This window comes from Pleurodeles waltl, chromosome 2_1, assembly GCF_031143425.1.
Source record: "Pleurodeles waltl isolate 20211129_DDA chromosome 2_1, aPleWal1.hap1.20221129, whole genome shotgun sequence".
NCBI lineage: Eukaryota > Metazoa > Chordata > Amphibia > Caudata > Salamandridae > Pleurodeles > Pleurodeles waltl.
This window is the reverse complement of record NC_090438.1, coordinates 895084285-895108744: the sequence shown is the minus strand read 5'-3', so window position 1 is coordinate 895108744 and position 24460 is coordinate 895084285. Positions and strand designations below refer to the sequence as shown.

General features: G+C 42.8%; 1 long non-coding RNA gene across 1 annotated transcript in view; it reads left to right on the top strand.

Annotated features, from left to right (window-relative positions):
* Positions 1-4159, top strand: part of LOC138269759 (uncharacterized) — a 78581-nt gene extending 74422 nt beyond the window's left edge. Inside the window, exon 3 of the long non-coding RNA XR_011200242.1 lies at positions 4044-4159. This is a non-coding gene — a long non-coding RNA (uncharacterized lncRNA). The remainder of the gene's footprint in view (positions 1-4043) is intronic.
* Positions 4160-24460: the final 20301 nt, after the last annotated feature.

The following is a 24460-nucleotide window of genomic DNA, read 5'->3' as shown; positions in this document are numbered from 1 at the left end:
ATAGACAACAGTTCAAATCCAGTAGGGTCTTCCATTGGAGGGTTCATAGGTTGGCTTCAAATTGTCCAATCAAAAACTACAGTTCACAAGCTTCTACCTAAGCATACATTATCCTTGGAGTCGGGAATGTAAATTGCAACATATTTTACCAATTAACTCACTTTCAGAGCGTCCATTGTCTGCACCTGCAGATTGACCTTGGAGCAAAGAAGAAGATGCCAGGCTGGCACGAAACCTTAAAGATAAGCATGTGAACGATCCCACTGGAAAAGTACAGCTTCAAGCAAGAATACACTTTTATTAGCACGTTGGAAAAATACGAGCATCTAAATCGTGAGACAGGCAACTAGGCCAAAGCCTCCACTAAAGTTATGCTAAGCTAAAACATTTCTAACAAGCAAATCATAGCACACGTTTACGATTATGTCAGATTCGGACAATTCTAATACATCACGTTATATAAAGCACGCTTATAAATGTTGGCAAACTACTCTGAGGGCACATTTGTCCCCGTACAATCTTTATTAGTTTGGTTAAAGTCACACTTGATTATTGCAATACTACGTTTAAGCGCTAATAAATGTAAAACCTTCATTTCTGCGTCATCACTTTCTAACTACGTTTTAGGTAAAGTGGACCCAAGAATGCTTCGTTTTACCGCAAGGTTTTATCAACTTTTTCTTGGAAATGGGTGCCCTGCAGCATACCTTAGGAGAATCAGGCTTGTCTGGCTCATCAGGAGAGTATAGAAATGTTTCAAGATTGCCCCTTCACAACTTCGACTAAACCTGGTGTTTTATGACCTGTATATTCGAAAGTTGTCATGTAAGATATTATTTGTCAAGCACTCTACTATGGATTGTTATTGTGTTCAGGTGTTATAAAATACCCATCATACAAACCCATTGAGGTTCCACACACAGACACACAAAACCACCTTTGTACAGGAGTTGCGATCAACCACCATGGTATCTCATTTGCTTTTCAGACTGTAATCTGTGAGTTAAGTACTACACTTCAGCAAGCATTCAGCATCAACTGTTGTCTCTATAGGAATGGGCCCTGAGAAGGTTTCTGTGGAATAGGGTCAACACACTGGTCTGAGTAGTGTCAGTGACTCTCAAGATATTTTTATATAACACAAATGTCTGAAAGATTGGACAGATTTAAAGGCCATATAGATGTCATGTTAATTTAAGAAAATAATCCCCCCGCTAGGATTGCTAAAACAACTAATCCTTGACCCACTTCCTGAAACACCACCCCGTGTCCTAGCTCACTTTTTCCCACTAGCCCCTGCTCATTGCACTTTATATTTCTATATGGCCTAACGTGGGGATTATAGGGAAATCTCAGCCTCTCCTCTATACTGCCCCCCACCACCTCCAGTCCAAAGGACTATGGTGGTCATTCTAACCCTGGCGGTAAAAACCGCCAGGGCGAATGACCACGGGAGCACCGCCAACAGCCTGGCGGTGCCCCTTAGGGCATTCTGACCGCGGCGCTTTGGCCGCGGTCAGTGCAGGAAAACCGGCGGTCTCCCGCCGGTTTTCCGCTGCCCGTCAGAATCCTCCAAGGCGGCGCAGCATGCTGCGCCGCCTTGGGGATTCTGACACCCCCTACCGCCATCCTGTTCCTGGCGGTTCGCCCGCCAGGAACAGGATGGCGGTAGGGGGTGTCGCGGGGCCCCTGGGGGCCCCTGCAGTGCCCATGCCAATAGCATGGGCACTGCAGGGGCCCCCGTAAGAGGGCCCGCTAGTATTTCACTGTCTGCATAGCAGACAGTGAAATACGCGACGGGTGCAGTAGCACCCGTCGCACCTTCCCACTCCGCCGGCTCGATTACGAGCCGGCTTCATGGTGGGAAGGTCGTTTTCCCCTGGGCTGGCGGGCGGCCTTTCGGCGGCCGCCCGCCAGCCCAGGGGAAAACTCAAAATACCCGCCGCGGTTCTCCCGACCGCGGTACGGTATTTTGGCGGCTCCCGCCGGGCGCGCGGTGACCGCGTCCGGCGGGAGTCAGAATGACCCCCTATGATTTCTCCCTTCTGGATCCAATGGCATTGTGGTTATACTCCACTTCGGATGGTAAGCATATGACCTACTATTCATCTTACAACTCTTCTGCATTTCAGAAATGATTTGCTTGCTATGCAAATTATGTTAATAATTGTTTGGTGGCATTTGAAGACTGTAAACAATAATACAGAGCTGGCCACAACTAAATACATTTTACATTTCTCTAATTTTATTTCACACAGAGTGAAAACAGATAGCGAGTTATACACATATTGAGGTCTGAGCTAGCCTTCTGTAATTGAAAAATAATAAATACAAATTAAATTCACGAATATATACATAGGGGTTAGGGGGCTTTAGGTCATCCTTTTCATCTGTCTGTTCAGCTGTCATTCACATTTTGCTTCTGCCCGCCACAGCATGCAGCAATACATTAGCCACTCCATCCATTAGCTCTATTGCACTGCAACAGCATTTTATAAGTGTATAGTTACCTACAACATAGCATAGTTCAGTTGCACGGCTGGTGGGCCAATAATTTATTCAAACAATCCTTTTTTTACTTTCCTCTCTGCATCCTTTTTTAAATTATATTTGTATTCATGTTTGTCTTTAGTTTACAGTAATTTAAAGCTGATAGTCCCCTTTGTTTGCACCAGTAAGGATCATATTTTCTTGTGATATGCATTAAAAAAAGAATGTTTTCCTTATCTGTTCTAAGTACACCTGCTTTACAGAAAGCACAGGCAAAGGTAAATAAAAGTATATGTAATTGTTATTATTATTTTTAATTGATGTGTTCTATGACAAGCATATGGTCACCACATTTAGGAAGCAGCATATTTTCTTTTATGTCTCGCTTAGCTCTTAGATGTAGACCTATGGTTTCCAATACTATAGAATATATTTACAATGGGTTTTGGCCAGCCCCTTGCTCATGATTGGATAGTTTTGCTTTCTATCATAGGTCAAAGTTGGAAGTGTGATAGCTGAGTTCTTGAGGTGCAGCCTTCCACCACTGACATTAGATAACTATTTGGTACTGGTGAGTGATTAGCATTTGATTGACTGTTGTTTTGCCAGGTCTGCATTTTGCGACTCAGTAAACAGCTGACCCAAATCCACGATCTACAACTCAAAAGTAAGAAATCGTCACTATTACAAAGGTATAAAGATACACCTTTCTACATCCTTGTGCTTTCCCTTACTTGAGAATGTTAGTGTGACTTCTTCCAAAACATATAGAGATGCATTTAGAGCCATGAAAATGAAAATCACTAGTATTATCACAACCCAGAAGTAGAATATTTAGACGGTCATTCTGACCGCGGCGGGCGGCGGTAGCCGCCCGCCATGCGGTCACCGCCATTTGGCCGCTCCGCGGTCCAAAGGTCGCAGAGGCCATTCTGGCTTTACCGCTGGGCCGGCGGGCGCCCGCCAAAGGAGCCAAAGGAGCCAAAGGAGCGCCCGCCGGCCCAGCGGGAAAGGCCCTGCAACATAGAAGCCGGCTCCGAATGGAGCCGGCGGTGTTGCAGGGGTGCGATGGGTGCAGTTGCACCCGTCACGATTTTCACTGTCTGCTCAGCAGTGAAAATCATGCTGGGGCCCCCAGGGGCCCCACGACACCCGTTCCCGCCATCCTGTTCCTGGCAGTAAAAACCGCCAGAAACAGGATGGCGGGAAGGGGGTCGGAAACCGCCGGATCCCCTTTTCTGACCGCGGCTTTACCGCCGCGGTCAGAATGGGCAGGGAAGCACCGCCAGCCTGTTGGCGGTGCTTCCGTGGTCCTCCACCCTGGCGGTCGATGACTGCCAGGGTTGGAATGACCCCCTTAGTTTGTATATTGGACATGAGCAACATTTTTAGACATGTAAAAGTAAATATGCACATTTTCTTAGAAGCCACACCCCTGTCTTCTGGCCTGCTGAAAACAAAAGCACAGCCAAATATTTGCCATTGTTTCTACTTTCAACAAAAGACATTCAAGGGCACCTAGTCTAGTCATACCTTTTCTTGTATTTTTACAGATTGAAGGGATTGAGATGGACACCTGTGGGATCTTGGATCTTGGATAACTGCATAAAGCACTGGAGCCTGAATATTGAAAGACCTATGTTTGACTCCAGGGACCTCTAGTAACAGTTACAAATACTGCAGCTTGGAAAAGGTTTGCTACTGACTCCAGGAGACCCCAATAATAACCTAATGTACAGCAGCATCTTCTAATAAAGCACTGGTGTGCGTGTCCAGCGACAGTGTTTTGAGTAGACAAGTTATATCTTTCTACTGCTGAGAGCACAGAATATTCTTCTTTTCACAAATTACACCCTCATTTTATTTTTAGAAAATGGAAATGCATATAACTGTTTGTTCTATTATTAACACTAGAGAAATATTTGTTGGGGTATTTACAAGGAACTTTTGCCGCCGGTGCATACTTTTTTTTTGACACAGCAGTGGTGCTCTGTTAGCATCATACTTACAATGTGATGCATTTGGCCAAATGCATAATTTTTTCTCTGGGCCTTCATCAAAAAAACATGCACAGGATCCAGCTCCTTTACTCTGATATTAATTATGCAGATTGGGCGTTCCATTGGAAAAAGTCACTTACAACTGAGGCAGTGATATTTCCAAGATTTTGCTCATTCGACTCATCTGTCAGTTGTGCCTCGCAAACCCAGCAATGTGTCAAAATCCCTAACCTCCTAAAACCAGGATTATGACTTAAAATGGATTTGAGGTCACTTCACACACTGAATGATGTCTGTTTACCACCTCCTCACTAGTTGTGGTAGCTCTGCACATGTGACAGTCATGTTGTTGGACCCTCTGACTAACCTGGGGCCATGGCACCTATGATTTCATCATCCTCTGAAGCAAGGATCTGTGACATTGTGTATTGTTTGCTAGGGACATGCCAGAATTGTCACTTTTCCATGGAAGAAGGGGTCCCTAAGTCCATGTCTGCACACTCCAAAGGACAACAGATAAGTACACAATACTGTATGCGGTATATGTATTTCCACATTATATAACACCATATACTTGTATTCACTCACATAACAATGTCACTCACCATGTCGCACATACTCAGGTCTCAACCTACACATAAGTAAACCATGCCCACTGTTATATGACACATAGCCATACTTCTCACACTATATCCAGACCCAACGTGATATTGTACAAGGTGCCTAATTTTTCAGTCTTTCACATTGGTCCTGACACATTAGGCTACTTGTGTCAATTAAAACTGATGCAGCACCTCAAAATTTTGAAGCATTTTTTGAAGTTGTGTCATTTCTGAGGTCAACTTCAGCGATACACCACTGTTGGGGCTGATTCGTTTTCCGCAAAATTCCCACAGATGCATCAGAATTTCTGACTCATCCTGGGTCCTTGTGCCATGGTGCCTCATATTGTAAATATGCCACATCCATGGCGTCATAACATGCATCATAAGTATTTTTGACGCATTGCTGCTGCAATGCAGCAAAGTGTAATTTCTTGCAGAAAAGCCCCCTTGTTCTTAAAAAATTATTTCTTTAGAATTAGAACATAACATACATATTATTGCCCCTTTAAACCTCCACTGACTTTCTACAACTTTCTAGCTTGTTGGTGTCTACATCTAACACCCTGATAATTATTAGCTTAAAATATTAGGATGACGTTTTGAATAACATATAAGAATGCATTAAGACCTTTGCTCATGAAAATTACTACAACAACTCTATATTAGCATATTTAGTTAGCAAGGAAACCATGTATGAAAATCAATAGACCTGCAAAGCTAAATATGAAAATGTATTTTGAAGCTACGCCTCCCTTCTTGCCCCCAATTAGACCTGCGGAAAACAAAATAACAATCAACCTTTTGCCACTGTTTCTTTCAACAAAAGATGTTGAAGGACATTTTCTCCAATTATAATTCTCTGTTATCCGCAGATTAAAGTGACAACAGTTGATACCTGTGGAACCTCCAGAAATTGCATATGATACCGCAGCCAGATTACAGTTAAAGGAACAAGAATGACATATGCGTGAATCCAGGGGCCTCTAGTATCAACCCAAAGTACTGCAGGCTACTATGAAAAGATTTGTTTTGACTCCGTGGACCTATGCAAAATGGGAAATTATACTGCAGCCCTATAATAGGAAGGACCATGTCTGACTCCAGAGATCTCTAATAATGGCCACGGTACTGCACTCTGTACTGAAAAGATTATAGTGTGACTCCAGAGACTGTATTTTGATTGGATGAGTTATGTACTACTGCTGCTGACATCACAAATTATTTTTCTTTTTGTAAATCACTGTCTCATTTTACTTTTAGGAGATGGCAGTGCATCTAATTGTTCCGCTTCACTTCTTCACTCCCGCTGCTCTGCTCTCACTTTCTATCAATTGCTCACTTGCCCGTTGCTGCATACAAGGGCCTGATAGTAGGTAAGAATGTTAGGGGCAGAGTGAATATATTTTTGTGCAGCGCAGAGCAGCAACACAACCAAAGATCTGTGCAGAGCCATATTTACTAAAAATGTCCATCTTCTGCTCTCGATCCCTGCACTGGAACACAGACAGGCTGCCTGGGGTCACATATACATCTTTGTGTGATGTCTAGGACAGGTTTTGTACTGGAATTGTATAATTCCAGTACAACATTTTAGGCCTAGACAATTTTTAAAACAATCTACACATTGGATGTGTGCTGTACCATGCACACACATGACATATGTGAAACCTTAATGGAAAAAAAAAAAAACGTTTTTCCAACTTTGCACCTGCTTCTAGATGATATTTTATTTTGATGCAAAGCCTGCTGTGACAACCACAGTAGACTAGACAATGCATTAAAACCGTGAATACTTGCACTGTAATTTTAAGTGGCACCCGTGCTATGTCCTCTTCTTTGAAAGTGGCGCAAGTAGCGCAATGTGTAATTTGTATCAAAAAGGGTACTAGAAAGTAAATACACTTCCCAGATTTTGCATTAATGTGGCCCACTTTGCATGACTTTGTGGTGGTGAAAAGTCTTAGTAAAGCTGCCCCTTAGGTTGAGAAACAGCCTAAGATACTGCTCCTTTCTTCAGAAAAGAATGTGTTTCTGACTCCAGGGAACTCCAGTTATAAACTACGGTACTGAACAGGATTACTCAAGGACATATGTATAACTCCAGGGGCCTCAAGTAGCATGCCAAAGCACAGCATCATGCTTCAGAAACCATGTTTTTTTAACTCCACTAATCTAGTGACCTCTGATATCAATTGTTAGACCTGGCATTGTGGCTTGGTTTCCCCTGTCTTTTGCCTCTGCTTCCTGTATTTATGACTGTGTGCTAGACTTCGTTTTTGCTGGTTTTGGTACTCTGGGCACTTTATCTCTGCTGACCAGTGCTAAAGTGCAAGTGGTTCCTTTTTAAATTGTGATTATGATTGGTTATCCCTGATTGGCACATTTGATTTACTAGTAAGCTCCTACTAAAGTGCACTAGAGGTGCCCTGGGCCTGTAAATCAAATGCTACTAGTGGGCCCAGGCCCGGCGCTAACGTTGATGGCGCCCTGTGCGACAGTCTTTTTTGTCACCACCACCTCCTCGGATTCCCTCACTAATACCCGGCAAATGTTCCCCTCATCTCTCCATACTCTCCCTTTCACATACATTAATTTGTTTTAAAAGCGCTTGTAAAGCCTGGCCTTACTAATCCACTCAGCTACCCACATAAAATATAGTTCTGTTCTTTGCAGCTGGCATATTCATCCTCTACTGTGCTACTTTATGCCAAGTCAAAGACAAACTCCCATCTCTCCTCCTATCAGGAACATTAATCACAAGAGGTATCTTGACATTTTAATTTCTTCCTGAAGGCTGGACACACAAGGAACTTTTCAGAAGGTGCTTTTAAATCACAAGTTTCTAGGTTATTGCTAAACACAGTGCCCCCCAATCCAGGTCAGCACCCAGTGCAGCTGCACCAATCTCACCGCCCTAAAGCTGGCCCTGAGTGGGCCTGTAGCACTGATTGTCCCACCCAGATGAGTAGCCCTGTAAATATGTCTCAGACTGCAGTGTCTGTGTGTAGTTTTGCACTGCCAATGTGACCTGGCAAGTGTACACAGTTGCCAGGCCCTAACCTTCGCTTTTACTACATGTTCATCACCCCTAAGGTAGGCCCTAGGTAGACCCATGGGCAGGGTGCAGTGTATGTAAGAGGTAGGGCATGTATTTGTGTGATTTACATGTCCTAATAGTGGAATACTACCAAATTCGTTTTTCACTATTGCAAAGCCTATAATTCCCATAGGTTAACATGGGGACTGCCTTTATATAACTTTTATGTGCAGTTTCCCATTGAGAGCAGATAGAGAGTTTGAGTTTGGGGTCTTTGAACTTACAATTTAAAAAGACATCTTTTGGTATAGTTGGTTTTCAGATTGCCTGTTTGAAAATGCCACATTTAGAAAGTGGACATTTTCTTCCTTAACCATTCTGTGCCTCAACCTGCTTGTGGAATCCATGTCTGGGTCAGACTCAAGTGATCACAGGAGGGAGGGAGAGTGGGGGGGAGGCTCTGGCCAAAAGAAGCGTTACACATGTAACAGTGTTTTGTTTTAAGCAGAAACATGTTATTGCATTAAAAAGAAAGCAGTACCTAACTGCAATGTTTAAATACATCTAGACATATTTAAACATTGCCATCTTTATAAAATATTTGTGAAAAATCCTGAGGGGGGGGCCCAATGATTTTTATTTTTCAACTGGGTGGGCACAGCATTAAAACGTTTGGAGACCACTGCTCTAGAGAGTGACACAAAGGGAGCTGAGGTATGCCATGCACATCCTGATGAGTCTCCTGGGCTAGATTGGAGAAGGAGGAGCTGACACCTGCACCTGAAAGGGCTGTGCCAGTCCTTCCACAATGCAAGCTCCAATCCCCTGGAGTGTGTCTGGGGCCAGGCCTGGGCAAGGCAGGATCTGGTGAACAACAGAGACTATCCTTTAAAAGTTTAAAGTTTGCCTACTCATAGGAGTACTGCCCCTTTGTGTGCTTTGCTGGGTAAGCATGCAGTTGCTGCTTCTGCCTTAAAGAGGACAAAGACTGGACTTTCTCCAAGGGATTGAATGGAGCTTGCCCCCTGTTCTGAAGTCTCAGGGCCATCATCTGCCAGTACCTGGGCTCACTTGCTGCCAAATAGTGCCAAATCCAATCCCTGGGCACTTGAAAGGAAAAGCTGATGAACCCAAGGTGAAAATTCACGCACCGGAGCCGAGCAGCAGAAAAAATGATGCAGTGCCTGCACCACAGCTGAAAAATCGACACAACACTAGAAAAATCGACGCATCACCAGCTCAGCAAGGGTTCATCGCTGCTATGCGTCCATATTCTCCATGCATTGTCCCTAAGCGTCAAAACCTTAAACATCAGCACGCAGACCTTGGGCTGCTTGTCTGGAAATCAATGCATCTCTTCCCTGCAAGGAAAGAATCAACGCATTGCTTACTCGGTGGAGAAAGAATCAACATATCGCTTCACTTGTGAGTAAGGAATCAACGCATTGCTTGCTTTTCCGATGCACGCTTGCCCATGCGGCTTTATTTTCAACACATACCAGATACTTTGTGCTAAAACAGCACATCCATGGATTTCTATGGATTAAGGCTCTTTTTAGTTTAACAATTCATATCTTAGCTTGTGTATTTTAGATTTTTGTTGTTTAGGTCTTGTTTGAGTTAAATAAATATTGGCATGGAGTCCTTGTGTGGTGTTTTCACTGTGTTACTTTGTGTGTTGGTATAAATACTTTACACATTGCCTCTGAGATGAGCCTAAATGCTTGTGCCAAGCTAACAAGGGGGTGAGCAGGGGTTATCCTAGGTGTGTATCTCCCTTACCCTGACTAGAGTGAGGGTCCCTGCTTGGACAGAGTGCAGACTGACTGCCAACCAGAGACCCCATTTCTAACACCAATCTGAGCTACTGCAGCTGATTTTGAGATGATTATATGGGATTTCTATCTGAATGTCACAAAATGAGGGGGTTCTCAAAGAGCTCAAAGGAAGGTGCATTCACAGAGTGGAATAAGCATGATAACCCCAGAATATTAAAACATATATGTGTTTATATATTTTCTCTCCTCTTCACATCTCAGTCACATTGTTCTCTCTTTCTTTTTCTCTCATTTCTCCCTCCTTATTTTCTTATCTAATTCCTCTCTTCTCTGTCACTATTCTCTATCGCATCTCTATCACTCTTTTTTCACAATTTCTTTACTTGGCCCCTTCTCTCTCACTGTCATTCTCGCTCCTACTTTCTACTCCGGAATCCCAATCAGAGAGAGAGGCTATGTCAGATGCTAACCACTGCCACATAATAAGAGATGGTGATTGGTATTGAGTCCCCACAGACGTTCAGTGTTTACATTGCTGGAATAAATACTGCAAAAGCTCAACTCCACCTATAAACAGGCTCAACACAATCTATGAATTAACATGATTCCTTGTGTGAAGGGACTCAGCTATATGTAGACAGGCGCTCTGCTCTGGCTCAGTGCAAGAAATAAACTGTCTTCAAAGAAATTCAACATTATATCTGGAGGAGTTCAGCTCCATCTTTTGATAAACTCTGCTGTATCTGTGCAGTGGTTCAGCACTATGTATGCAGGCTTTGGAACTGAGGAACCAGGTTTGAGTCTCGGCACCAGCTCAACATCCTCTGGTGGTGCGTAAATCCCTTAATCTGCCCATGCCCAAAAAACTGAAAGTGACCTTGTGTAATTTCAATGGCTTTCCTGTAAAGCGCTGCATGACCTTCCAGTGGAGTTTGTGCTATATAGAACTGAGAAAAAAGGTCAACTGTATCTGTGAATGAGCTTCACTCTTCAAAACAATGGAGTCTGTTCATGGCTGAGTCCTACTTTATCTGCATGTGCAGGAACTAATTTAATCTGTGTTGGAGCTCACATACATCTTCTAGGTATTCCAGTTCATTTCTAGAAGCAACCAACTTTATGTTCCTTGGAGCAGGAAAAAAAGAAGGAGTATGTGGAGAACGTGACAACAGGTACAGAAAGTAATATGAAAGTATGAACAGTGCTGAAACCCAGGTGACTGCCTGGGGATGATGTGGTAGAAGTCAAAATATACTGGAATGCATGGGAAGGAAAAAGTGGACCTGGACAGAAAAGCAAAAGACCAAGACAAAGAAGTAATATGATCAAAGGGGGTTCCATGTTGGGGGCACCGGCATTCAGGCATCGACCAGTGGGAGGTGGTGCCCAGTGGCTGTTTTGGCTATTGTGTGTGAATATTCAGACTTTCAGCAGGAGCCAAAGAGCGGGCCACAGAGCTTGCAAAACAGTACCCCTATAAGGTCAAATTCTGGATTTGGCTCTAATTATTACCCTTTGAAAAGTAGTGTAGCAGCAGTCTGCAGGCTGCTGCAGTTTGTGAGCTACAGTAATTATTATGGCTGCCGATGGGTGCCTCTTTAGCAATGCCTGAGCGTGATTTAGGAGAAAGTCAAGCACCAGGGGACCAAGATATAGGCAGGTTACCCAGGTCCATCTTCCAAAGGGTGCCAGGGGTATCCAATTTTGGGTTGCTCTGAAATACGTTAGGGTCTAACTTACTGGTTGACCCATGGGAGCTCCTCTGGTATGAGGGATTGGCTGAGTTCACCTTGTTGAGTACTAAGTAGAAGTGACAGTTGAAATTCGAGGGTACCAAATTACATTTTCTTGGGAATGGTGCTTGAAGAGCCAGCAATGATTTTGAGAACTAATTTTCAGACAAACAGAAATTTTTATGTCTAGCCTTGTAGTGATATGGATGTTCATTATACATGAATATTTTGAAGTGTGTCAATAGAAAGATATTTTATTTATGTTCCTTTAGGAAAATAATTATAGTCCAAGAATGTTTAATTCTCAAAAACAAGCTTTGTGGCCTCAGGCTGCTTCATTCCTTTAATTGGGAATGGAGCTAGTTTAGTGTATTCTCCCAGATGCGGTGTTCATGGAACCTTGGAGAGTTCCTCTCTTGTGAACTGTTATTTGTGGAACCAAGATTGAGCTTTAAAATCCCCTCTTCAGGAAGACATTCAAATAAGGGCAGATATCTGTACAGTGTCTGGGGCAGGACAGGCAGCCAGGAGCATTTTACTTAGAGGCTGCCCACAGGACCATCCCTGACCCCACTAATAAGTGCTGTTGCTACCAACCAGTAACATTTAAAAAAATACTTTCTCCCCTTTTTTGCATGTATGTAGCACTTGCTATCTCTTGTCAAGAGTAGTAAGTGCTATATAAATTCAATTACATACAGTCAGGGCCATTGGAATTATGGGACAGGGGAAGGCCAAATTATGCAGCAGGAAAAGGCAAAATATGCAGCACAATGTGGCATGTGGCACATTGTGTGACACTATTACTTCATTATTTTGTCATTTTTACAGTTATTAACACTGTAGGCCATTAGTTGTATTTCATTAGTACCAGTATTACACCCATATAAAGCAATAAGCAACAGATACGTGGCCAGTCAAACTTTGTAAAGGGTCTTCCACTGCCCAGTAAACAGTATTGCTCCATATTTAGTAACTTTTGAACCTTTTGAGCTAGAAACAATTGTTTTGTTAAAATCTGCAGATTATACAGCAGAAGGTGGATTATGTGGCAAATGTGGTAAATGTATGGTTATCCAAATAACACCACAGCCTCACAATTGAATTATTTCAGTAGCCCTGCATACAATATAATTTGTCATTTGTACCTTCTTTGCTTGAAAGGACTCAGGTTAACAGTCAGGTTGGGAACAGGGCAGAGATTGCCATTTAAGTGCAAATGTTTCCTCTGTCATCACAGTGTTAATGGGCAATCATCGTCTCAATGAGGAATGCTAAAGCACTTGGATGTGCACAGTGAAAGCCCCCACCATGAGATCTGTGAACAAGCATTGTATAAATTACTGGAGCCCTTCACCCCTCCTTTGAAGGCACTATCCAGCAGGAGGAAAAGCTGAACTTTCCTCTCTTAAAAACAAAATATTTAATCCGACTCGGCTTCTCAAGCAGTGCCCTGACCAGGCATTCCCTGAGACAAGCACCCACGAAGCTGCCGGCCACGCTACGGCACATGACAGGGGAATGGTGGGGTGAGCTGTAGCCTTTTTAGCTCAATGGGCATTGCATGCCTGCACTCCAGAGAGACTGTTACAAAATGAGGTTGTGTCTGACTTCAGGGACCTCTGGTGACTAGCTAAGGTATTCAAGTCTGCTACTACAAGGACTTATGCCTGGTTGGAGGGCCCTTTAGTGACAAGCATCAGCAAAGCTGATAGTACAAGCCAGTCCTTTTGGATTTGGCAATACTTGTTTAGAAAAGTGAGACCCACTGGCTTTGTCAATGCTTGTTTTCTGTATTTTTTTTGTCGTACATGCATTAAATAAAACAAGAAGAAAAACTGATGTACTGGCTTGCCTAGTACAGACCAAATGGCTTTGTCAACGCTGTTTTCAATGAAGGACAACGACAACAATATAAAAATAGACCGGAAACTCCATGCTGAATTTAGAATTTAATCTAGTTTTGGGGAAGTTCAGTTGACTGTTACCACATTCACCCCCTAATTATTTTACCAACCAAGTGTAGGCTTGCACAAGCAATCAAAATGTTAGAACGTGATTTTTGGCTGCAGAGATAGTTCAGTTATAGCAGATACTCTATTTTACAGATATCCCTGATGTGGGTGTGCCCAGTAGACAGATTTTTGAAGTGTAAAGCCTGCTTGGCATTCATCACACAAGGAAACACGCACTCATGTTTTTTGTCCCACACTTACTGAGTGAAGCCCCTTTTAGTACCAAACTCGGACTTCTTTTATACACGGGTGAGCAGAAACCCTAAGACCATGTATTTGTTTAGTCACATCTAATGATGAGAGATGACGTACATTTTCCAGGTTTCAAAAACACGTCTTTGGGCTTGAAACTGGGGCTGAAGTTTTGGCGGATGAGGAGGGACTTGGAACTTCTACTGGGTCTGAACAGTGAAAAAAACGCAACCAAATCTGTTTTGTTTCTGCGCAAACATCTGTTTTCTTTGCTTTGTGCCTACTGTGGCGTGTTACTGGAAATGATCCATCTTTGTGACTTTGTAAATAAACAAAGGTGCCTCGTTACGGAAGTGGTTGTTTAATCTTACACAGCGTGTCCTTTGCATGAACTGATTCTTGTGGACGCAAGCAGTTTTCATTTTAATTTCTTTAATGGTATTTTATAGAGAGAACAGGACCCCTGGTTCTTGAGGGCCCTCCAGGTGCATGAGAACGGCTCTTTGAGGAACCTTCTGCTCTAAGGTTACATACCCATGGCCAGCTTTAGCGTTGGTTACGCCCGCTGCGACAATGTTTGTTGGTGGGCCACGCAATTACCACCTTTAACACAATTTCCCTCACTACCACCCTTTAACAGTGCCGGCAAGTCTACATAACCACTATTTCTCAGATGCACTTAATTAGTTTTATAGCGCCATCCATAATAATGTAGCGTTTCAGAGCACTTTACCTCACAAACACATTATAAGGAGGTAACTCAATCATACATGTGTAAATTAGTGTATAGGAAATGTTGTAGAAGACAGAAGACTACAAGGGGTAGGAGTCACATTATCCATACAGGTAGGCAGTATAATTTCAGTGCTTGATCTGGCGAAGCACAAACTCAGAATGTGAAAAGTACAGCCATAGTTGGGGGTTGTCTTTACTAATAAGAATTGATTTCTACCCAAATGAACCCTTTTTGCAACATTAGGATAATGAAGACTAGAGAAAAAATCAAAACGCTGTAACCTATATCTGTCACGTTTTGCACGCTTCTTACAGCTGTAGTCTGCCAGTCTCCGGGCACCACCTGGTTTTTTGCTTGTTCTGGATCGGCCAAAGTAAGTGTAACCTCTTCCAGTAGCCATGGTGTTGCTGAAAATACAACACCTAGCAGGCTGTAACCTCCAGAAGGAGTCCCAGAGGAAAAACCCAAATTTTGGGAAAAAACCTTAGATCACAGGAACTCCTGAGAAGAAGCAAAAAGAAAAGCTGAAAAGAATAAAACAATTTCTAGCTTTCGCGTCAAGAATTTTCAATTCTATTAAGGACATGGAGGCGAGGATTATGCTATCTCTTTCTTTACTGAGCTAAACACAGCAGCAAATTAAACATCAGTAAACAAAAAACTTCACATCCCAAGATGCTCTATACCCCAGTCACGTGCACCAATCACCTATCGTGACCTTAATCCATGTGAAACATGACCCCCAACGTAATATCCTCTTTCTTTGTCCAAACAGATAACCATAACATTTCTTTCCAAACTTCTCTGTAGATGCTGTTTCACCAAATCTTCTCATCCAACGCAAACGTCTGTCGACAACTCAACCGGAGTAGTAAGTCGAATCCAACATCTTGTGAGCTGAAACCAAAAGTCGTCCTCCATCAATATCCTTATGATCACAAGTCATGAATTCTTCTGATCGGATCCTAGGATAAACAATAATAGAAAATAATACATCATACTGCCAGGTTATTGAGTATAACGTTCTTTAAACAATTCTCTAAGGATAATACAGGGAGGGCATAAAAATTATCATGTTTGAAAACTGAATATATCAAAGTATAGCATCAATAAATAATATCTGGGTGGGATACTCCTCGCCTCCGTGTCCTTAATAGAATTGAAAATTCTTGACGCGAAAGCTAGACATTTTTTTATTTTATGGCAGGACCGAAGGCTCAGATTATGCTATTTCAAAGCTGATCAATAACAACAGAGGCAACATCAACAACAGGTTTAAAATAAAACTTACGAAAAGTACATTCAGAAGACCAGTCTGCTGTCTTCATAATATCTTCTAAACTTGAGCCTAGAGTATAAGATTTAGAGGCCATAGCTCCCCTAACAGAATGGGCTCCAAATTGACTGGTATCAATACCGGCTTCACTCATTAAACATTTAATCCATTTCGAAAGAGTGGCTGAGGAAACTGGCTTACATGGTTTCTTCAAAGTAATCAATAATTGACCATCCATGGTCTGTCTAAACTCCTCTATAACCATTTCATAATCTTTCAAACATTGTACCACACATAATTTCGAGTTGTCCGGGTACCAAGAGTAAGTTACTGACCTGCAATTGGTTTTAGTCCTTCTGGCAATATTAAAAGTAACATCATTAGGAGAGTAAACTCTACCAGATAAATCCAAAGCCTTGACATCTGAAACTCGCTTACAGGAAATTAAGCATAGCAACATAGTCAATTTTACTGAAATCTGTTTACGGGATAAAAACCTGTTACTCGGCCGTGAATCTAAAAATGTTAACACAACGTTCACATCCCATAACACCGAATATTTGGCTTGAGGAGGCTTGGAAAATCGAAAACCTCTCAGTAATTTACAAACAAGGGGATGTTCACCCACTGGTTCACCATCAATATGTTTATGTCCAGCTGAAATAGCCGATCTAAAATGATTAATAGTCCTATATGCCAGCACTGAGGAAGCTAATTCTGCCAGAAAATGAAGAATGAGTCAATATTTGACTCCAAGGGATTGATACTCCTTCCATTACACCAATCATCCCATCTACGCCATGCTGATGCATATCTCTTGTGAGTGCTAGAGGCCCAGGCTTGTTTGATAAAGTTCTCAGCTTGTTGCGAAAGGCCTGGGGTTTTCCATTTTGTCCTGAAACCATCCATGCCATCAACGTAAGAGTCCCTGATGTAATCAGTGGATGTTGAAGGCCCTCCGGACTCAATAATAGATTAGGTCGTGGAGGAATGAACAACAGACGAGCACAAGCTAACTGCAGTGCAACAGGGAACCAGGGTTGAGACCTCCAAACTGGAGTCACTAAGACTAGGTCCGATTTCTGTCTCCGGACCTGAGACAGGACCCTGGGAATCAATAGAAACAGAGGGAATGCATAACCCTGAAACTGGGACCAATTCTGTAGAAAGGCATCTGTCGCTAAGGCTAGAGGGTCCGGTCTCCAGCTGAAGAATTTTGGAATCTGAGTATTGAGGCAAGATGCAAAAAGATCTATCTTGCAAGGGCCCCATTCCTGGACTATCTGTTGGAAGATAATTGGATCCAGCCTCCAATCGCTGGTGTCTGTCAGATATCTGGAGTTCCAGTCTGCAATAGTGTTCTGAACTCCCAGGAGATATTCGGCCAGAATTACCAACCTGTGACTTAGGCAATAATGCCAAAACTCCTTGGCTATCTCTGCAAGAATCCTGGATTTCATTCCCTCCAGCTTTTTGACATAACATACTGCTGAGATGTTGTCCATTCTCAGAAGGATGCAGCAGTCTGTCTTGAGAGGGGACAAGCTCTTTATCGCAAAAGACCCCGCTAGGAGTTCCAAGCAATTTATGTGGAGATTTTGCTCCGTCATGGACCACCGACCCCCAGTCACTACAGACCCGCAGCGGGCTCCCCATCCCCATTGACTGGTGTCTGATTCTATCACTACCTCTGGATGGGACCCGAATAGGGCTCTGCCATTCCATGCCTCCATGTGATGGAGCCACCACTGGATTTCCTCCTTGACCTCTGTGGATAACGGAATCAAGGCAGAGTAACTCAGACCCTGTCTTAAGTACCTGATCTTCAATCTCTGCAGTGCTCGATAGTGCAGAGGGGCAGGAAAAATTGCCTGAATGGAGGATGCTAAAAGACCCACCAATCGGGCAATGCTCCTTAGGGAAATGGTTGGACTGGCCAAAGCTGAACGTAATTCCCTCTTGATATTGCGGATCTTTGATGAGGGGAGAATCAACTGTGCTTGAAAAGAGTCGATCTTGAAACCCAAAAACTCTATCACTTGGGTCGGATTCAACAATGACTTCTGCGCATTGATAAGGAAACCCAAATCCTGCAACAGACTGATTGCCCAGTTCAAATGTATCTCCAATGTCTGTGGATCCTGCACCATCAACAAAATGTCATCCAAATAAATGATTAGGCGTACTCCCTTCGATCTCAACCTTTCCATCACTGGTCTCAACAATTTTGTGAAACACCGGGGTGCTGAGGACAGGCCGAACGGGAGAGCTGTGAATTCCAAACAATGACCTTTCCACAGAAATTGGAGAAACCTCCTGTGAGGGGGAAAAATTGGAATCGAAAGGTATGCGTCCTTCAGATCCAATCTCGCCATCCAGTCGATTTGCAGCAGGAGATCTCTTAACATGTGAATCCCCTCCATCTTGAAGTGTCTGTACACAATCCAAGAATTGAAGTCTTTTAGATTCCGAACTAACTGATGACCCCCTCCTTTCTTGTCCACCACAAAAATGGGACTGCAAAATCCAGAGGGGTGAGGGGTTGAGAAAACTACCGCTCCTTTGTCTAATAACGCTTGCACTTCTGTATCTATAAACCTCTGACTTTCTTGGGAAAAAGTAATTTGTACCGGGGGAGCTAACTGAAATGGAGTGTTGATAAACTCCAGGTGAAAACCTGCCACCGTCTGAAGAATCCAAGGGTCTCCAGAAATCTTTCTCCAGTTTTCCATACACAAACCCACTCTTCCCCCAAGAATAACTTGAGAAGGTTGAAGGAGACTTACCAGAGTAGGAAGAGTCCTGAATCGCTCCTTGCTGACTTCTGCGATGCCCCCGTCGGAATCTAGGTCAACCACCTCTGGAACGAGTGGGATAGAAGGTGGCGTCGGATTGGTCTCCAGACCAATTACCTCGACCTCTGGGATAGTAGTTTTGGGGACTTCCAAAAGAGCCCCGGCCAGGCATTCATCCACCATAACACCTGACAAAAAGGCCTCGCTTAAAAACTATTTTAAGGGACATTTGCGCTTTGTAGAGTGTGGACAAAGTGGAGCAAAATTTTGCCAGTTCTTTAATAAATGATGATCCAAACAGAAGACATTCAGCGGCTGGACCCGCTTCTGAAGAGGCTAAGTCGACTAGTTTAGGATCCATACGCATTAGAATGGACTTTCTGTGTTCAGCAGAAATAGCACAGTTGGTGTTACCTAACTGGCAGACAGCTCTCTGCGCCCAACCTAAGATGATATTGGTATCCACAGGGGTGCCTGATTCCTTGGAGACGACAGCCAAGTCTAGAATCTTAGTCAGGGGGCCTGACATATCTAGCAGTTTGTCCTGGCACAAACGCCACAACCTATCTAATCCTTTTTTAGGATCCTTTGAATTTTTTTTCAGGAAGGTGACCATTGTAGGGTCAATCTCAGGAGTGTCAGCCATGCTATTATCTAGATCGGGTCTAGGGCATTCTGCTCTGAGATGAGAGCGGACCTCTTTATCAAAACTTCTCCTTAGATTAGCGTGCACATACTGTGCGACTTCTGAGGATGGAAGCCAATTAGAAGACCTAGGGTGTACAATCTCAGAAGGATCGAAATCTAACAAGTGGGGAGTGGAATGCTTCTTCGTCTTCTTACTAGGGTTAGAATTATTTAGATTGTCTGAATCCTGATCTGAAGAGTCACCTGAAGATGAGGAATTATCTAAAGTGCTGTAATTATGCTCTGAAATGCGTTTATATCACGATAGGTGCGTTATATCACGATAGGTGATTGGTGCATGTGAGTGGGGTATAGAGCATCTTGGGATGTGAAGTTTTTTGTTTACTGATGTTTAATTGGCTGCTGTGTTTGGCTCAGTAAAGAAAGAGATAGCATAATCTGAGCCTCCGGTCCTGCCATAGAATTAAGAATTAGGAACAACAAAACTGCAGGCAAAAAACTGGATAGGTCCATAAACACAGGAACCAGGAGCGAGGAGCACCACCAGGACGGAAGTGTTTGCAATGCAATAAAAAGAAGACCTTCTGTGCTTTTATACTGACAAATAGGAAGTGACATGCAGGAACAAGTAAAGATACAGGTGAATGGAAAAACTGCCATTGTAGAAAAGGTAGTAAGCAATGCATGCAGAGAAGGAAACACAGACACCTGGGAAGAAGAAAATATGGCCACAAGAAGAAAAAGGAAAAAGAAGAAAGAAAAAAGAAAAAGAAGTCCAGCAAGCAGGTAAGGAAAACTATGGGGCTGCAAGCGAACGCAGTGTGACCCAGAGCCCAAGAGAGGATTGCCGAGCCACGCTGCGGTCGAGAAAACAGGTTGCGGTCCAAAAAACGGCCCACAGCAGGATAGGCCACCTGAAACGCGGACCGCAGACATGAACGCCGCCAGAGGGGGGGACGCCACAGGTACCGGCAGCATCACAATACTTTGCAATTTCCACACAGCTCCTTGATGACAGTTTCTAGCTCACTGATCAATGTTAGGATATTAAGGTATAAACTTCAAATAACTAAAGGAAATCGCCAATAAAATTAGTAACCCACAGACCTTGTTACATTATATGCACTTTGTGATCTGCATGGTACACCTTCTTTGCAGCAAGCATTTTAACCCTCTGAGCTACCTTTTGATGAGTTAGAACTTCAACTAGACAACGCTCAGCCTCTCTCCAGAAAGTCCATTAATCACTGGAGTTATCTTGACATTTTAATTGTTGAAAATTGCTGTTGGCAAGGAACGTGGCAGCAGGTGCTTTTAAAACCATAACAGGCACCCCAACCTGAAGTCAATGCCTGGTGTGGTGGCGCTGGGGGCACCACCCTAGAGCCAGCCCTGTACATGCCCTTAAAGGTCAGCTGCCTACAGAGTTGGTAAGATCTGTGACCATTTGGCCCCACTAAGTACCCTGTGAATATTAGAAGAGGAAATACATAGCTACTATTTTTCCCTCTGAGTGTCATTGAAGGGGTCCCATTCACCATTCCCCTTTCCACGAAGGCTAAGATTCTAAAGCCCTCATTATAAGACAGCTCAGGTCATTCTGAGTAACCTGGCGTATCTGGGCACAGGATTACCAGGTCTGTACAGGGGCGTAGCTGGGCCAGTAAGACTACGGGTGTGAGATTCAGATTTTCCAGCAATCACGCTGGCATATGATATTAAAATACATTATGTCACAAGCAGGGTGCAGGAGGGGGCTAAAGGGGCAGTGGAAAGGGAGAGGATTGTGGACTGGTAAGAGTACTAAGTGAGAGAAAACAATATTTTGTAAAATAACTAACATTTTTTAGGACTTTCAAAACAGAAAGAGGGAGAGGGTGTATATGCATTTTTGTCTGTGTGTATGTAAAAATTCCTTTAGAAATCTGACAGAAACCTCAGTATACCTGAATGAAAACCATTTCATCCAACTATTTATCAGAAAATACAACTAGTAGAGGGGTGTAACACCTCACGCCCCTGGACCTGTAAATACCAGAGCTAGTAATCTTGGACCCAAAAACACCAGACTCTATGGATAACTGCTACATCTGCCATAAGTCACACTGCTCCTGCGCACAGGAGGGATTGTAGCTTTCCTTCCACCTGCTCTGGAGCAGTGGCATAACATTAACCCCTGCAGCCCATGTGGTGCAGGGGGGCCTGATCTCCAGAGATCCCCTCAGCAGAGTATGCTGAGTGGCAGGCCCCTGGCCTGAGAGCTCCTGACTGGGTCGGAGAGGAGGGGGCCTTCTCTATGTACTTTGCGTTGGGGTCTCCAAAAGTTTTGTTACGCCACTGCTCTGCAGTGATTCCAGCCCCTGTTTTTCCCACACTAAAGTAAGGGGAACTCCTGAGGTGACTCTAAGGATCATTATACAAAGCAGTTTCTGTTAAGGTGTGAAAGATAAACACTTTGTGAATAGAAATTCCCAGTCTTTATCCACCCAATAAATAATGGTGGAATTTTCCGTTTTAAAATATCGTCTACAAGACACAGGATGGAATGCCTGCAGAGACAAACAAACCTTTAGTCTCTCAGGTTTTGTCCTTTACATATGACCCTTTCGAATGTTGTTTTTTTGTTTTATGTATAATGTACTTTGTAAATGCACTTTTATTTTTGTTTCTTAAAATCGAATAACGGTTTTCAAGTTGAAACTGCAACTTAGGTGTCAATGCGATACATGGTCAGATTCTGCCTATCAGGTCCATATGTTACCAGCATCTCCTAGGAATTCATATCAAATTCCAAGGAATTACACCACTACTATCCAAGGAATTGGCAACATCAGACTGAGGTAGGTGAAATCCCTACGCGGAAAGCAAAATTTGAGAATTTCAAATGACATTTTTGCCCTTTGAACAAAATTGTGATTGATGTTGTTGGAGTGTTTTAAACTGTTGAAAAAACTTAATGCAGTTTTAAACTAATATTCAGAATTGATGCGTAGACCTTAATGAAAAATAAATGCTTTAAATGCAAAATTTACAGTAGGCAACCATATTTACTCATACTAGGCCTGAATAGCTGAAGTAGCATTTTCTGACAAACTGACCTGACTAAAAATGTTAACCTCATACAAAATATTTATTTCCTGACCTTTCTATTAACATATTTTTCATAATGAATAATAGCTACATAAAATGTTTTCATTTAACTCTGGAAGTGTTTCTACTTACACAAAGACTGCTGTTAACTAATGAATAAATATTAGTCATTTAGTGAAGTAATGAAGAGGTTCACACATGAAAATGCAGCATTTTAAAGGCAATGAATAGTGTTAACAGACTAAGATAACAACTTTGTATTTGATAAGAAATGTTTCACTCGACATTGCTATCTGTGGACTATTGTCTTCTTCATGAGATGACGGAAAGTGATCCTGTTCCTATGAAGACATTGAAAGCTGATTAGCTGACTGAAGAAAGAAGCAGCAGCAACATGTTGCAAAAGCTCAGAATGTGATGTCTTTAGGAGTGTGTGTTCCTAGAGTATGTCATCTCATCCCCCTTATGATCCTGCTAAAACATTTTCCTTCTCAGGATTATGCTTAAAAAAAAGGTCAATAAAACTTATCACCCAGCAGAAGGTTGTGGAGACACAGGCATCAAACTTCACAACCAATCATTTTAAAATGACAGTGTGACCAACATCGGCACAGAAGGAAAACTTCAGGCTCAAATAAGGTTAAGGGTTTTATTGCAAACTCAGACTCAAAGTCATGTAGGCAATTCTCAAGACAAAGTTATAAAGATACAGAATCGCCATTAGTTGTCAAGGGTGAAGGAAAAGGTTCAAACAAATTAACATTGAAAGGACTAAACATTCCACAAAAACAATGCCTTTTTTTTCCTTAGGGGAGCAGACAAAGATTGTTTATTTTGTGTTTGCTTAGAGTTGTACAATTGTGTGTCGGAGAACATTGTAAAGGAGGCTGAACCCCTGCAAGCAGTGAGTAGATGTGTCATATTGTGCCACCCTGAAATTGGTCAATTGGTGTGAAATGCCCCATAGTGATTGGATGGTCTGTCTGTAGAACAGTCCTGATATTGGAAGACCAGCTTTTTCAGAAACAAAAACATTTGAGAACTGAATTATGTTGTTTACCATTTGTTGAATAATCTGAAACATGAAATGTTTTTTGAAGCTTTTAAATGTATTGTAAGAAGTGATGTGACAATTCCAGTAAGGGAAGGTGAAGAGGCATCTCCTGAAAGGTACATCAGCGCACTATGTGGCAAAGAATGTAGGATTACATACATGTTTGTGGCTTCGTTAATGGTGAAAGATCACTGATAATGGGGGGCCATTGAATTTTCCAAAATATCGTACATTTGACTTAAGAAACATTGAAAGACTGATAGATACGCTGTATGATATGAAGCCACCTCCACAACACAAATCATTAAATGCTTGAGAGAGGATGGCTCATACTAGAGAAAGGTAGAAATATCAGAACAGGGCAAAGAGAGTAGTGCATAATTTTGCAGATTCTAGATGGGATGAGCAACAGTACAGGTGGAAGAAAGCCATAGTTGAAGGAGATAGAGTGTACCCAGCAATTACTACTGAAAAACATGAGAAGTCGAAAAAGAATAAAGCACATGGAAAATAAGATGAAAAAGATGGGAAGAAATCAGATGGCAATTTTATTTAGGGGTGATATTTTGGCTACATTAATAGCTGCACGTCCGCCACCTCATGTGACCACTGTAATAAAAACTGAAGGTGATTCAACTTCTAAAGCAACAATCACTACAGCCCGTGTTTACCTGTATAAAATTCAGATTGAGAGACCAGTACAGATAACACAGCCTTTTATGACATAGGTGGTCATTATGAACATGGCGGGAAAGACCGCTGACTGCTGTGTCGGCGGTGAACAGAATCCCGCCGGTGGCGGTGAATGGAAACCCGCCATGTAATGATAAAAAAAAAAAACAGCCAAAAAATCCCAGACCACCACTCCCTGCCAGGACACTGTCAGCAGGAAGCCTGGCCCCCCCACCCCACCTCCGCCAAGCACACCCACATCCCGCCCTCAAAATAATGATGCACAATTCACCTCGGCGGACAGTGGTGTCCGGACGAACATTGGCGGCTGCGACCGCC